This window comes from Mustela nivalis, assembly GCF_964662115.1.
Source record: "Mustela nivalis genome assembly, chromosome: 6".
Classification (NCBI taxonomy): Eukaryota; Metazoa; Chordata; class Mammalia; order Carnivora; family Mustelidae; genus Mustela; species Mustela nivalis.
In genome coordinates, this window is record NC_139025.1 from 138,045,830 (window position 1) to 138,062,052 (window position 16,223).

The 16,223-nt window shown below is 36.2% G+C and overlaps 1 pseudogene across 1 annotated transcript in view; it reads left to right on the top strand.

The window, feature by feature from the left end:
• Positions 1 to 16,223, top strand: part of LOC309867647 (myocyte-specific enhancer factor 2A-like) — a 1,299,761-nt pseudogene that overhangs the window by 678,634 nt on the left and 604,904 nt on the right. Inside the window, exon 2 of the transcript in view lies at positions 9,526 to 9,729. The product of the transcript in view is annotated as a myocyte-specific enhancer factor 2A-like (transcript). The remainder of the gene's footprint in view (positions 1 to 9,525; positions 9,730 to 16,223) is intronic.

Consider the following 16,223-nt stretch of genomic DNA (forward strand, 5'->3'; position numbering starts at 1 on the left):
CATACATACATGCAGTGGAATATTATTCAGCCATAAAAAAGAATGTAGATGGACCTAAAGGGAAAAATGCTAAGTGAAATAAGGCAGACAGAAACATAAATACTATATGATTTCACTCATATGTGGAATTTGAAAAACAAAACAAATGAATAAGAGACAAAATAGACAAATACAGAGAACAAACTGGTGGATGCCAGGAGGCAGGTGAGGTGGGTAGGAAATAGATGAAGGGGATTGAGAGTATACTTATACTGATGAACACGGAGTAATATTTAGGACTGTTGAATTAAAAAAAAAATTCAACAGTAAAGATAGACTGAAATACATTGCATGTAAGAATCTTTGCAGGCACTTGGGATCTTAAATATAGATGGTCTTTGAGATATGGTGTGCCACCCTTGTTAAATTCAGAGAATTATATGAGTCCCAGATTTGATAACAAAATCCAGAAAACTATTTAGGGTAAAACAAATTTGTCTCAATTTATAAAGGTAATGAGTGTTTTTTAGGTTAGGCTTTTAGTCCTATTTTTTTTTTTTCTTTATAGTGATGGTAGTACAGGAGTAAAATAATTTAAAATTTGTGTTTATTTTGGCTACATATCACTGAAATAGTGATACTTTAAGGATTATTAAAATTTGACAATAGTTAGAATAAAATATCTAATGTGTTTGATGGAATTTATAAACCCATTTCATGATGTATTCAGAATACTGAAGGGGAAGAATCTACAGCCAAGAATACTCTATCCATCAAGACTATCATTCAAGGGCACCTGGGTGGCTCAGGGGGTTAAGCCTCTGCCTTCGGCTCTGGTCATGATCTCAGGGTCCTGGGATTGAGTCTCCCATTGGGCTCTCTGCTCAGCAGGGAGCCTGCTTCCTCCTCTCTTGCTCTGTCTGCCTCTCTGCCTCCTTGTGATCTCTGTCTGTCAAATAAATAAAATTTTAAAAGAAAAAGATTATCATTCAAGATACCATTTTACCTTTAAGTGGGAAGAGTTTCCCAGACAAAAGTGAAGATTCATGACCCCCCTAAACCAGCCCTGCAAGAAATATTAAAAGGTACTCTTAAGTGCAAAAGAGAGACCAAAAGTGAGAGAGGACAAGAAAGGATGGGGGGAATTCTTAGTAATCAAGGTAATGAGGGCTGCATAAATCCTGATTCACTCAACATAATTTCCAAAAATAATCCACACAGAAAAGCATGAAGAACAAATACAATTGTATGAAACCTACAACTATGGTGCAACTAGAAAGCAAATGATGTCCAAATTTGTTTTAGCTTTAGGGAAATATTACCAACTTACAGTGTGCTATTTTTTCTTTAACTTCTGCAGGTCTTTCACATGAGCAAGCATACTTAAGGAAAAACAGTGTGAAAGGGAGAAGAGACTTTGTGAATATCTAAAGTTGATTTGAAATCATTACTAAAAAAAGGAAGTCTATTCTAATAAGTACAAAAATTCTGAAAAATACTACTTGTAGGTCAAACAGACCAGCGGTAAAGGACTTAAAATTTATGTGATATTTAAGGAAGTGGTCTTGGGAGGGTAACTGTTTGGGGGCTTTTATAAAGGAAGACAGAGGTAATCATTTGGAAAATGTTTTTTGAATGGAAAAGAAGGGAAGAGATAATGAAATCCTTCAAGATAAATTAAAAAAAAAAGTACAAAAAAAGATATTGAATGATATCAGAACTCCTCTCCCTCCTGCTGCTCCCTTAAAAAAAGCTTCCATTAAAGAGACCATACTGAATGATCCATCCTCCCACTGCCAGTACTTTCCATTGCAATTCATTGAGGCCAGTAATTTTCACGTATACAATCTACTATAAAGAAGAAAACAGATGATTTATAGCTGTTCAGGTGATGAAGTTGTTGTCCCCAAACAATGGAAAAGTGGAAAAAAACCTGTAAAATGATAACTCCAAGCTGAAACCATTCTCCATAAATAAGTGTTTAGAAATGTGACAGATGAAAAAAATCATTATTCAGAATTTGGAAATACTAAGAATAGATTTCGATTTTTTCCAAAGGTATAGATGAAACAAAGTGATTAAATTGCATAAAGAAAAATAAAAAGATAGCATTATATCAAAACAAAGATTAAATTACACAGTGACCACAGAAGACTAGATTCAAGTGAAATCTTAAAAAGATTACTGAAGGAAAGCAGGAGATAACTAAGTGAATGGAAATGAGATAAGATTGTTCAGGGGGTTAGGGAGAAGGTGTTTGAAAAGGGAGGTAGATTAGAGAGGTCCAGCTTACATATAATTCCTTGGAGCATCTCACTGTGCCTGCAAGTTCAGAGAATATTGGGAACATGTCAGATGGACACAGAAGATAGCATAGTGGATCTCTCATTGGTAAAATCAAAAACAATTTAAACATCAAAAGAAAAAAGGTAATGATTATAATGCATTGAATAAGGTAGCCTATAAGTTGATATGGACATGAATGAGTAAATGCATACATGGAGGAAAAGCAAACTGTCTTATAAAATGCAATTAGTAGTAAATGTAGATATAATGTATTATGAAATTAGAAAATCCCTATTTGACAACCACCATAGTAATTTTTAGGCAAGAATCGTGAATGGATTAATGGATCAGTTAAACTTTGATAAATAGGATATTTACATAAAATTTTATCAAATACTTACTAATTACAAGGGGGAAAATAGTAACTTTATAAGGGAAAAATCTTGGCAGACTCTATCTTAACCAAGTTAACATTACCAGTTGGGACAAATAGATGTCATGTGGATTTTCATGAGAGAGATTGTGGACAGAACATCACTTCTAAGTTGTTCCTGCCAAAAACATAGTCTAAAGGTAATCAGAAAGAAACATTAGACAAAGTCAAATTGAGAGATATATGACAATATAAATATAGCCTGTATTCTGCACAAGTACGAAGGTCCTGAAAGACAAAGACTGAGGAAATATTTCAGATTAAAGAGGTTGCAGTTTTCAGAAAGCAACAGCTAATTCTGGATTGGATCCTGCACTAGCAGGGGGAAAAAGGAAATTAGGAATAATTGAGAAATTTGAATAAGGTTTGTAGATTATAGTGCTATATCCTTGTTTTCTGATTTTGATAATTGTGTTTTTCTTTGTTTTTAAGAAAATATTTAGGGGCAAAGGGACCGTATAACCTCTACTTTAGTTTGTCCAAAGGAGTCAGGAAAAAAAGTGTGTGTGTGTGTGTGTGTGTGTGTCTTTTATTTAGGGAAGGCAGTCATGGTAAAATGTTAACAGTTGGGGAGTTTGGTTGAAGATAAATGAAAAATGTGGAATATAAAGTTAATTTTATGTTACTAATTTCATATAAGCTGCTAGCAGTAAACCAGTGTTTTAGACTAAATGCTATAGATAAAATGAAAAAAGACTTTATTTATGAAAGTTGAAAGCGAAATATTAATATTTCTAGTTTTCAAAGTTATGTCTTTGGGGTCATCCTTGAAATATAAGTGTGTTCTTGTACACATTTTTCTAATTACTGGGAAAGCTCTTTTAGACCTGTAGTTGAAAGACCCAAGGATCCCCTTACCCAAGAATTCAACACTGCCACAGGATGCAAACAGCAAGAGGCTGTCTTTTTTCCATTGGACATTCTTTCCTGCTTTGTCGAAGATTAGTTGACCATAGATTTGAGGGTCTATTTCTGGGCTCTCTATTCTGTTCCATTGATCTATGTGTCTGTTTTTGTGCCAGTACCATGCTGTCTTGATGATGACAGCTTTGTAATAGAGCTTGAAGTCCGGAATTGTGATGCCACCAACGTTGGCTTTCTTTTTCAATATCCCTTTGGCTATTCGAGGTCTTTTCTGGTTCCATATAAACTTTAGCATTATTTGTTCCATTTCTTTGAAAAAGATGGATGGTACTTTGATAGGAATTGCATTAAATGTGTAGATTGCTTTAGGTAGCATAGACATTTTCACAATATTTATTCTTCCAATCCAGGAGCATGGAACATTTTTCCATTTCTTTGTGTCTTCCTCAATTTCTTTCATGAGTACTTTATAGTTTTCTGAGTATAGATTCTGTGTCTCTTTGGTTAGGTTTATTTCTAGGTATCTTATGGTGCTGGGAAAATTGGACAGCCACATGCAGAAAAATGAAATTGGACCATTTCCTTACACCACACACAAAAATAGACTCAAAATGGATGAAGGACCTCAATGTGCGAAAGGAATCCATCAAAATCCTTGAGGAGAACACGGGCAGCAACCTCTTCGACCTCTGCCTCAGCAACATCTTCCTAGGAACAACGCAAAAGGCAAGGGAAGCAAGGGAAAAAATGAACTATTGGGATTTCATCAAGATCAAAAGCTTTTGCACAGCAAAGGAAACAGTTAACAAAATCAAAAGACAACTGACAGAATGGGAGAAGATATTTGCAAACGACATATCAGATAAAGGGCTAGTGTCCAGAATCTATAAAGAACTTAGCAAACTCAACACCCAAAGAACAAATAATCCAATCAAGAAATGGGCAGAGGACATGAACAGACATTTCTGCAAAGAAGACATCCAGATGGTCAACAGACACATGAAAAAGTGCTCCATATCACTCGGCATCAGGGAAATACAAATCAAAACCACAATGAGATATCACCTCACACCAGTCAGAATGGCTAAAATCAACAAGTCAGGAAATGACAGATGCTGGGGAGGATGCGGAGAAAGGGGAACCCTCCTACACTGTTGGTGGGAATGCAAGCTGGTGCAGCCACTCTGGAAAACAGCATGGAGGTTCCTCAAAATGTTGAAAATAAAACTGCCCTATGACCCAGCAATTGCACTATTGGGTATTTACCCTAAAGATACAAATGTAGTGATCCAAAGGGGCACATGCACCCGAATGTTTATAGCAGCAATGTCCACAATAGCCAAACTATGGAAAGAACCTAGATGTCCATCAACAGATGAATGGATCAAGAAGATGTGGTATATATACACAATGGAATACTATGCAGCCATCAAAAGAAATGAAATCTTGCCATTTGCAACAACATGGATGGAACTAGAGCGTATCATGCTTAGTGAAATAAGTCAAGCAGAGAAAGACAACTATCATATCATCTCCCTGATATGAGGAAGTGGTGATGCAACATGGAGGCTTAAGTGGGTAGGAGAAGAATAAACTGGGAGGGAGACAAACCATAAGTGACTCTTAATCTCACAAAACAAACTGAGTGTTGCTGGGGGGAAGGGAGTTGGGAAAAGGGGGTGGGATTATGGACATTGGGGAGGGTATGTGCTTTGGTGAGTGCTGTGAAGTGTGTAAACCTGGTGATTCACAGACCTGTACCCCTGGGGATAAAAATATATGTTTATAAAAAAAAAAGATAAAACTCTGAATAAAATGAATGAGCTCATTGTGCTTCCAATAATAAAGATTGGCTTTGAGAAAAAAAAAAAAAAGAAAAGAAATAAACAGCAAGAGGTTCTTTATTGTAGTGCGGGGGCCTGCGTGTGGTCAGCAGCTCCTGCTAGCTGAGCACACCAGGCTGGGGTGGTGCAGGATTTTTATAGACAGGTACATACAAGTCCCGGATGGGACGGGGCCGATTGGCTGACAATTTGAACATTTGAAAAAGGGCGTACTTGATGTTAGTGGATTGGCTTTGGAAGACCCCCGCGCAAAGAAAAAGGCGGGAAGGGGAAACAAAGAGGGGAAGTTAGATCTTACTACTCAGCAGAAAGACATCCTGTCTACGTGACTATGCGGCCCCCTGCCTATGTGGTCAGGTATCAGGCCATATTTTATGAGAAGGCTATTTGCAGGGAATGCCATATCTTGCTAAGAAACAGTTATTATGAAACTACCAGCTATCATTGTGTTGGGGGAGCCAAGCGGTTACAGAAAGGCAAAAGAGCAGTTAATTCATTGACACTTTGGGGAAAGGGTCTTTCATAGTAAGTTGGAGGAATAGAGAGACATTGTTATAAATCGAGTCCCTTCCTCTACTAACTCCTTCTTTCACCTTGAACTTCTTATTGCTAACTTAAAAGAAATATTTTTGAATAAGTATTTTTGGAAAGGATAATAGGGACTGGCATACTCTTTTTACTGATAGTGAACTATAGTTTGTTGTTGTTATTTTACTGATAGTGAACTATAGTTTTTTCTTTTGTTTTGTTTTAAGATTTTTTTATTTGAGAGAAAGAGATAGAACACGAGCAGGGGGAGAGGCAAAGGGAGAAGCAGACTCCTGGCTGAGCAGGGAGCCTGATGTGGGGCTCCATCCCAGGATCCTGGGATCAAGACCTAAGCCAAAGGCAGATTGAGACACACAGGCACCCCTATAGTTTTTATTTTAACAAATTTTCTCTAATCATGCTTAATGGATATTGTGAAGCCGCATTACTTGTCTCAATTTTCATGCTTTTTCATAGCTCACTTAATTTGCAAGCCTTAATTTAGAGTAAGAATTATTCTTGGAATAAATACTTTGTTGATTGTCATTTTCTTTCTCTTCTTCAGTATTAGAAGTATGGGAAAACATTTCTGACTAAACCTTTGCTAAACTCAGAATTTTAGTACAGCAGGTACATCTAGGTGCATCTCAAAACATAACTGATTTCAAGTTCAGTGTTTTAATAAGGGTATTCTTATATTCATTATATTCTTAAAGTGGTATGATACAAGGCCAGGATTCTAAGAAACAGTGTCACAATCATTAATGAAAGCTTAAAACTCTCTAATGACAAATATTATGTAAACAAAGTTGATATATTAGTGGGAAATTTGGGAAAGTATTTGTAAAACATAGTTAATATAGCTAAGGAGCTTTTACTTAGATAAGTAAAAAAAAAAAAAAATCACAAAGTATGAAATGGCCAAAAGATGGGCAATATAGAGAAAGCAAATCCCAAATGACAACAAATATAAGAAAAATATATCTAACAATTACTAGTTAGGAAATGCATCTTAAAGAAATGAGATTTTTTTTTAAGATTTTTATTTATTTATTTGTCAGAGAGAGAGAGAACGAGAGCGAGCATAGGCAGAGTGGAAGGCAGAGTCAGAGGGAGAAGCAGGCTCCCCGCAGAGCAAGGAGCCGGATGTGGGACTCGATCCCAGGACGCCGGGATCACGACCCGAGCCGAAGGCAGCTGCCCAACCAACTGAGCCACCCAGGCGTCCCAAGAAATGAGATTTTTATTTTACATCTATCATACTAACAAAACAGTTGTAACATTTATATGAAAAAATTATGAAAGAGTCCATTAGTATACCATTTGACATAGAGGCATATCCACAAGGTGTGGTTGAATGACTAAAATAAAGAGTATTGATAGAGTCCCTGTTTTATCAAATGCTGACAAAATCCCTTATTATGTATACATGTATATATGAATATGGTTATATGATCTTGCATAAAAATGTGGAATGAAAAATACTAAGTGAAAAACACTGGTTAAGGGGTAATTTTGGTTCAGGGGAAAGTAGGGAGGCAAGTATAAAACACTATTTCCATATATATGCACTTATATAAAATATATATTTGTGTATTTATATTATAAGGATTTTTTTTTAAGATTAATTAATAATAGATTTACTTTCACAAGGTGAGGAAAGGAACCATTAGGCACATGTAGTGTTAAGAGTGTTCCACAAGGAGGGAAAATAGAAAAGTTCCCAGGGAGGAAAGTAGCTGGTGGTTAAGGAAGACACACACACATGCACATAAGCACACACACAAACACATGAATGAGGCTTACTGGATGTAAAGGAGAGTGATGGGAAATAACTTCAGAGAGATAGTTTGAAGCCAGATAATTTATTTTGTTTACTTAATGAGTTTGGATATTACTTCCAGTGCAGAAAAAAAGCTCTAAACTTCTACTTAAATAATGGGATGTATGTTTTAAAAATATCACTTGGGTTATCCAAAGGATACGAGCATAGTCATTTGAAGGGCACATGCATGTCAGTGAGGGAAGAAAGGACCTGAGAATAGACTGTAACAAAGGGGTGAGGTAAGTGGACTGCAGGACTGGATGCAGGTTAAAGAATTTCTGGAGAGAGGATACAAAGCAGGAGAGCTAGATAGGAGGCAAAGTGGAATACAAGAAATTGAGATTTTGGAGGTGATGTTGATGAAGTTCTAGAACCTAGATGAGGTTCGGTGGGCTGAGGTCTGGTGCTGATGACCAAGAAAGAATTCTTGAGACATCTTTGGTGCAGAATGGTGGTTTATTAAAGCACAGGGACAGGACCTGTGGGCAGGAAGAGCTGCTGCCCTGGGTTGTGGGGATGGCAGGTTATATAGCCTGTGGTTGGGGGAAGGTGAGGGGGAGAAAGGTTTCAATGGAGTTTTCATATGCTAAGGAGGGCCTATAAGGTGCCAGGATGTCCCAGGCCTACCTGAGGCCTTGCCCTGGCGACTTGATCAATGTTGTCTTTAGACCAGCCATTAACATTAAGATAGTTGGGAGACTTTTTGGTGGGGTGTCACAATCCTGCTCTCAATCGTCTTTGTTAGTGAGATTTAGGACATTTGGAAGCCAAGGGAGACTCCTGTCTAGCAGGATTGTGAGCTCTGCAAATTAACCATTTGCTTATTGTTCATGCAGTCAGGGCTGCCTGAGGGATGCTACACATATACTGAGCAGGAGCAGATGGAGAGGGGGGTGCAAGGCGCCAGCTTTTGCTTTGTCTTCAGCCAGCCTCATGCTCCCTCATCAATGTGATTTTGGTGGTGGCAGAGTTAAAGGTGTGACAGTAGGAGTGGGTGTTTAACATAGGGTGGATGTGGATCATTTGGAGGTTGGGGATGTTTTTGCAACGTTCTTTTTTTTTTAAAACTGGGATACTGAAATCACCAGTTATACAAGTAGGGCTGGAAAGGGAAGTACCAGGTGAAAGATATCAGTACATGAGGGGGTCACATGGTGCCCTTCAAGAGGACAGTTATTGAGTGGTTTAAGTTTCATGGTGTGAGCTTCAAAATACCTGGGGCTTTTGAAGGAAAAGGAAGGAAAAATAACTTGTAAGATAGAATACGGAGCAAAAAGGACTTACTTATCTTTCCCGCTCTTGAGCATAGTAGATGTAATATTTAAAATAGACCAACAAATATTGGTCTCTGTTTGAGAGGACTTCAGGTGACAGGTTTCAGTTGGAAACTGGAAGAATATTCAAAGAAAAATTTGAGGACACTGGGGAATTTGTTGACCCTAGACTGTGAATTTTACACTGGATGATAAGGGCCCAGTGGTCAACTGTGTCCTCTTGTTTTTTGCGTTCTGCAGCAGACTGGCAGCCAGGGATAAAGGAAAACTTCTTCAGGAGAGTGCTTTCTGAGGAATTAGAAGTTAAACGTGGAACACTAGTCTTGCGGCAGATGGGGGAGTAAGAGGCTCATGTGGAACATGAGGCTACCAACCTTTTTCAGCTGTGGAATCTGACTCAGGATTAAAAGAGGCCTCATCTTTAGGTAGCCTGTATTCAAGTACTGCTAATGCTTTTACTAAAAATATACCTTTTTTTCTTTGATCGTCTAGGTTACTTTTACAAAGAGAAAGTTTGGATTAATGAAGAAAGCCTATGAACTTAGTGTGCTCTGTGACTGTGAAATAGCATTCATCATTTTCAACAGCTCTAACAAACTGTTTCAGTATGCCAGCACTGACATGGACAAAGTTCTTCTCAAGTATACAGAATATAATGAACCTAATGAAAGCAGAACCAACTCGGATATTGTTGAGGTAACACATATATCTAGTAATGCCTGAATTGTAGACATGATTATTTCTTCCCTTTAGTAACTTTTAATTGTCAGATTGCTTCACATCCACATTTCAAATCCGTTGTATATATATATAAAATACATAAAAATATTTAAAAACATATATTTAATTATATATATATAAAAAATTTTTTTTTTCTCCAAATCATTTCCTGGGATGATCTGATTATTGTATAATAATGTATATATATTTTTTATCCAAATAATTTGTTACAAGGATCTGATTATTGCTCTGTCATGACCCACTTAGGCTATATACATATCCTGTTTATTGAGACAAAATTAGGCTATTGTACTGTGTAGAGCAGTATAATACAGCATTTTATCTATGATTATTTTGTATGCATTTTAAAGTTAATATTATAAGAATCTATATCACTTGGGATAGTATGAAGTTACACTGTTAATATGCTTTAATCATTTCGTTGTATCAGTGACTACCCACAATTTTAAACACTAATGAAATGGAAGAAAATGACAAAAATAATACTTCTATTTTGTGAATATTATTTTAGTTGTGGGGTGGGGAGAGATTCTTCACTTTTTTTCCCCTCCTTATCTGTTGTCCTTCAGTATTTCTAATAATTCTGCCAACCTAATTAAAGTGAAAATAAAAGGAATTTATTTGGAATTATTTCCATCTTACTCAAAAATAGGTTTTAAAGCAAAACCTTCAAAAAGGAGAATCTGTATGCCTTCCCCTATAATTCTTTTCTGCTGTAAAATATTTTTATAAAAGATAATTTTCCATTTATATTTCTAATGACATTTTAAATTAGCTTAATACTTTTGTCTTTTTTGTTTACATTTAGAGATTCTGTTTCATTTTTATTCAAAAAAGGAAATTTTTTCCCCTACTACTTCAAAAGTTACATACTTTGGCTTAGTTTTTATATTAGAAGACTATTTCAGTAAATTAGGGATTTCCTTGTGAAAATACTAAAACCGTGTGAAACGATGCGGAATTAACCACAAAGGAAGAAATGAAATCCTAATGTAGATTTTATATGAGTAATTAAAATTAAGATAAAGATTCTTTAACTATTGTAGTGTACAGGAAGCTAATTTACCTGCCTCCACTGATGAAATGCATTTTAAATTTCCTCTATACCCTATTACTCTACTGCAACCATTCATTTTTGGACAGTAATTGATTTAGTTTGTTACTGCGGGGGAAAAAATCTGCTACTTATAGTTAAAAAAAACCTCTGTTACTTTTTAGCAGTTAATCAGTTGTTTGCAGTGAGAAGTAAAAGCATCTTCTATTACAGCTACAACTCATCTCTGTTGCTTGTTCCCCACAGTTTTATTTAAATGGCTCTTTGCTATGAACATCCCCTGAAATGTGTATGAAGTGTTCGATTTTGCTTTTGTGGTTCACTTCAGTTAAACAACATGGTTACGTAGCCAAACCCCTTAATGCAGTTGTGATTGTATCAATTTTAAGTTACTTTATATTAGCATTTATGGTATATCTTAATCACTTATGTGCGGTATAAATTAGACCCTTTCCCTATTAAACCATAATTCACTTTGAATTATGATTTTGTAAATTATGAGATCATTATTCAGGTAATCTTTTATCAGAGACTTCATAACTGGATTCCCTTGAAATGGAGAATATCCCTGGTGTGTTTAATTTAAAATGACATCTTATTTTAAAAATCTTTGTATCTTATCAAACGCTCCACTGCCTAAGTCAAAGAAATAGAGTTGACATTAATAATGCCAACAAATAGATAGTTCAAGCTAGTTTCATTGTAGAAGGCAACCACCTCCTTAACCCTAACTACTCTGCTCTTTCATTGCAGCAGTAGTTGTTCTTGGCCCCTGGAAGTTGAGGGTACTTCGCACAGCCTAAAGTTTACTTCCTTAGAGAATATGAAGAATATAGTCTGATTTAATCCTCACAGAATTTTCAAACTACCTCAGTCTTCATCTCTGTTGTGGTCAGCAATCAAAGTGTAAGAGAGTAAATCCCAAATAATTTTTAGCAGTCTCCTATATTACAGTTTACTTTAGTGTGAAGGGAAACTTCGCAGGTCAATTATCAATTGGGAGTTGAATGTTTTCTTTTTAAGTGAATTTCTTAGATACAAGTGAACATGAATATTATGTGGAGTTCTGAATTATATAAATACAGTGGGTAGAAGACATATTGGCTTATAAGGGATAAATTTGTTGGTAGGATAAATTATAAGGCTGAATTTACTTTGTATGTGAAGCTGACTGAATTAACCTTCATTATAAAACAATGGTGGTTATCCTAGATACTCTTTCTTCCACATATAAAGGTAATGGAACTGCAGCCTCACTAGTGGTGTGCCTGTGTCTGAGTTCCTTTTATCAGTGGTGGTGATGGCTTATACTAAGGGAGCTATGAAGATTATTGTGAACCAAACTAAGATTATAGGATAAGAATAATGACAGATATATATAGAACTTCCTATGGGCCAGGCATTTCCAAGTGCTTTACAAATATCTCATTTAAAGATACTGTTAGAATACCATTGTAAGTATTTTTTTCATATAGTGTTTCATATAGTTTCCTTTCAAACAGTTGTAGTCATTGGAAGCACATTTTTGTCTATTTAACAGAAATATTCAAGGGGTTCCTGTGTGCCATGGAGTCTGCAGAGTGATGTTATTTAGTGATTTCTGACTCAGGCGCCAAGACTATTCTTTCTACACATAGTTTTGTAAACCAGTGAGATACACTTGTACCAACTGAAGATTTTTTATCTGTGAACGTCTAACAAATTGGTGTAATGTTCTGGGTGGCTGAAAAGCCATCTCCTGTGACTGAGTTCATCAGCTACAGTAAATGGAAGCATAAGTGACTCACTTTAGAGTGTTTTCTAATGCAATACGGTTGTCAGTGAGACTAACTGAAAACTTTGAGAACAACCTTCATAAGGCCTCTAACATGAATTCATTTATTTCCTATTGCGTGTAAGGTGATGAAGTTCCAGAACCTAAGTCAGGTTCGGTGGGGTGAGGTTCGGAGCTGACGACTAAGGAAAGAATTCTTAAGACATCTTTGGTGCAAAATGGTGGTTTATTAAAGCATGGGGACAGGACCCGTGGGCAGGAAGAGCTGCTGCCCCGGGTTGTGAGGAGTGGCTGGTTATATACACAGGAGTTGGGTAGGTGAGGACAAAGGGGTGTTCAGAAGGGCTATTGGGGCAAAGAATACTATCAGGATATTGAAGGCTTAGTTGCTATCAAGTAAAGACAATTGGGAGTCTCCTGGTGGAATGTTACATTCCTGCTATCAAGCATCCCTGTTAATGAGATTTAGGTTTAGAAGAAATTTAACTTTATTTACTTTTCCTTCTACCTCTGCCTCCTTCGGTTTTTTATGGAGGGGAGGGTGATCTTAGGGATTGAGGAACTGTGTTCTGTGTCTTTGGAAATTGAGAAATTGATAAGGTAACTTCTTTGTTGTAAATCTCAAGGACATTTGCAAACCAAGGGAGACTCCTGCCTTGCAGGACTGTGATCTCTGCAAGTTAACTATTTATCGTTTTGGGCAGTCAGGGGTGCCTGAGGAATGCTACACATATGGAGGGGAGCGGGTGAAGAGGGGGTGCAAGGCGCCAGCTTTTGCTTTGTCCTCAGCCAGCCTCCTGCTCTCTCATCAAGTTACTCTTTAAGATAAGTAGGATTTTACTTTCTCCCATATTGCTAAAAAGCTATACCTGCAAGGATGTACGTGTATTAGGCCTATGGAACTAGATCTAGTATGTTTTTTGGGAACACAGTGAAAAAAATATATTAAAAGTAGTTGGTATTTAAATATTATGATGATAAACAGATAAAAAGAAAGATGTGGTTCTCACATTTTATCTATCTTTTGACTTTAACCTCAAATTTAAGAAACCCATATACAGAATGGTGTTCTATCTTTGCTGTCCCTTGTTTCACATTACTTATATTTTGAAACTAGTTTCTTAAAATTTTAACAATTATAATTGATAAAAAATAATTTCTCTATGGCTTTTAAAAAAAATCAACAGCATTTCCATATTTTAAATTGCATTTAGATATTTTAAAGTCTGTAATGTCTTGTAGGATGTAAATACCCCCTACATTCAGAAAGCTTAAATAAATGAAAATGGAAACTTACACATTAGTCAATTAGATAGTGTCATTAAGATAAACTTTATAAGAGACTTCATAACTGGATTTCTTTATAATGGAGAGTATTGCTGCAGTGTTAATGGGATCTTATTTGAAAATGCTTATACACTGCTTTTTAGGAGCTTATTCCTTTAAAAAATGAGTTTTACTATATTTACTATATTTCATTAGGAGACATTCTGTAAAGAATGTCATCAGAAATATGCATTGTACCTCTCCATGTTATTAAGCATTGATAACAAAAATATGTGGCTTTTTGTTTGGTAATTTAGTTGAAATGTACAAAGGCAATGTTATAATCCCCCATCTTTCTCTTTTCAATAAATTAAGATTTAAAAGCTTATTAACTGTAGTGTGCAATTTGATAAGAACATTGGATTTGTCTTAGAGTATTAGAGAAACTAGCAATGAAAATCAGTTGGTTACCGTTATTCATACACGTGTGTGTACATTGTGTTTACACTAAACAAAAGCCTAGGGCCAATAAAACATTTCTGTATCAAAATAAAAATGATGCTAAAGCCACAAAGTGAGGATTTTAGCAGCTGCTAGTAAATGCCTGAGAATAGTTTTGTATCTACTTTTCTCTTTGCTTCGCTTTGCAGGAATATTTGAAATATGATATATTCCAGTATATAAATATTTTAAAAATAGTTATGACTTGGTGATATTGGAGAATATTCAGCAAATAGCTTATGTGGTGATTCTGATCACTGTGCTGTTATTTAAGAATGTAAGAGACCATGGCCATTTACCTCTTTAGTTAGTATCTTGTAAACTGTTCCCAGATAGAGGTATCTTCCTCATGACAGGAATACTGTAGTACTTAAAAGAAAAATTTCTCTTGTACTATCTTATTTGATCTTCATATCCAAGGTATGCTTTTTCAGAAGTGGGGATTGAGACTCCATTTGCCCAGAGTCATTTAGCAATTTAACAGCAGAAATAGGATTAGAATCTGGCATTGACATTATAGCCTCCCTTTGCTCCCCAGTTTATTGAATGCATTGGAGCTTTGGAATATTTCGTCATAAATGGATGAAGGTTTTTTTATATAAGTCAGTGATGTATACATAACATGTAGCAACCATGAATGAGTTTTCCTCAAAAATAACAGAAAATGAGTGGGGATAATTGTAGTAAGAATAGTAGATAACTTTTATCTAGTTGCTAATTTAGCCTGGTACCTTCTGGGGCTTTTACTTATTTCATCTGATTGAACCCTCTTACTGTCCTTATTTCACAGATGAGGAATTTGAGACACAGTGATAAAATAGGATGACAATAATTCGGATTCTAAAGAAAGAGAAAATCTGCTTTTTCAGAGTCTTACTCATTCCTCCGACTTTCAGATCACAAAGAATTTAGAAATTACCAATATCTTAAAAAAGAGGAAGATAGGGAATCAATATAAGGTGCATCTACCAATTATTAAATAAAAAGAGCTGGTAGTGAAAGTTGACCATGGCAGGGATACATTATTTGAAAATCCGTGGCTCTCAGAGTATAGTACCTTGACCACCAGGAGCAGCATCATAAGAGAACTTTTAGAGATCTGAGGCTACTGAAGCAGAAACGCTGAGGGGAGGTCTGAGCAATCTTGTATGAACTCGAATTAACTTGTCCTAAGTGGTGTGAGCCCAAAAGCTTCAAGGTAACATGCAGTCCCTGGGCAGTGGTTATCCAGCTTCTTAAACATTTTTATTCCCAAGAATATCCCTGAAATCATTTTAAGCAATGAGCAAGAACAAAGTGTAACTTGTAAGACCTTCTAAGGAAGCAATCCAAAATAGCATGCCAATTTCGGTGTGAATTACAAACTAGTGGACACGTTTCCAGTGGGTTACCTTCTAACGGGTTACTTTCAATTCACTTCTGCATGGTTATAAGTGCTTCTTTGAATGTATATAGAGGGCCTGGTGCGGATGTGTGGGCCATGGATTACAGTTCCTCAGTTGAACAAAACAGAAAGATAAAAATGATTTTTGTCTCCTGAGATCATCTAGTATTGACCTTATAGAATCAGAAGCATCATTATACTTCGGTTTTCTGACAGTATTACAATGTTCTCAGAGAATCTTTCTGAGCCAATACTTTTTTTTTTTTTTTCTCCCCATGTTACAGATGAGGAATGGAACAGACAGGGAGTGTTTAAGAGGCTTGCCTAATGTTTTACAGCGCTGCAGTGGAGCGGCAGGGAAAGGGGAAAAATAATGAGACAACTGAAGACAAGACAAAGCTTCCCTCCACCTCCAGCCCCCTGCCCTGCTCTTTTATTCCTAACAGAGCCTGATGCAGCAGGATGGTGAT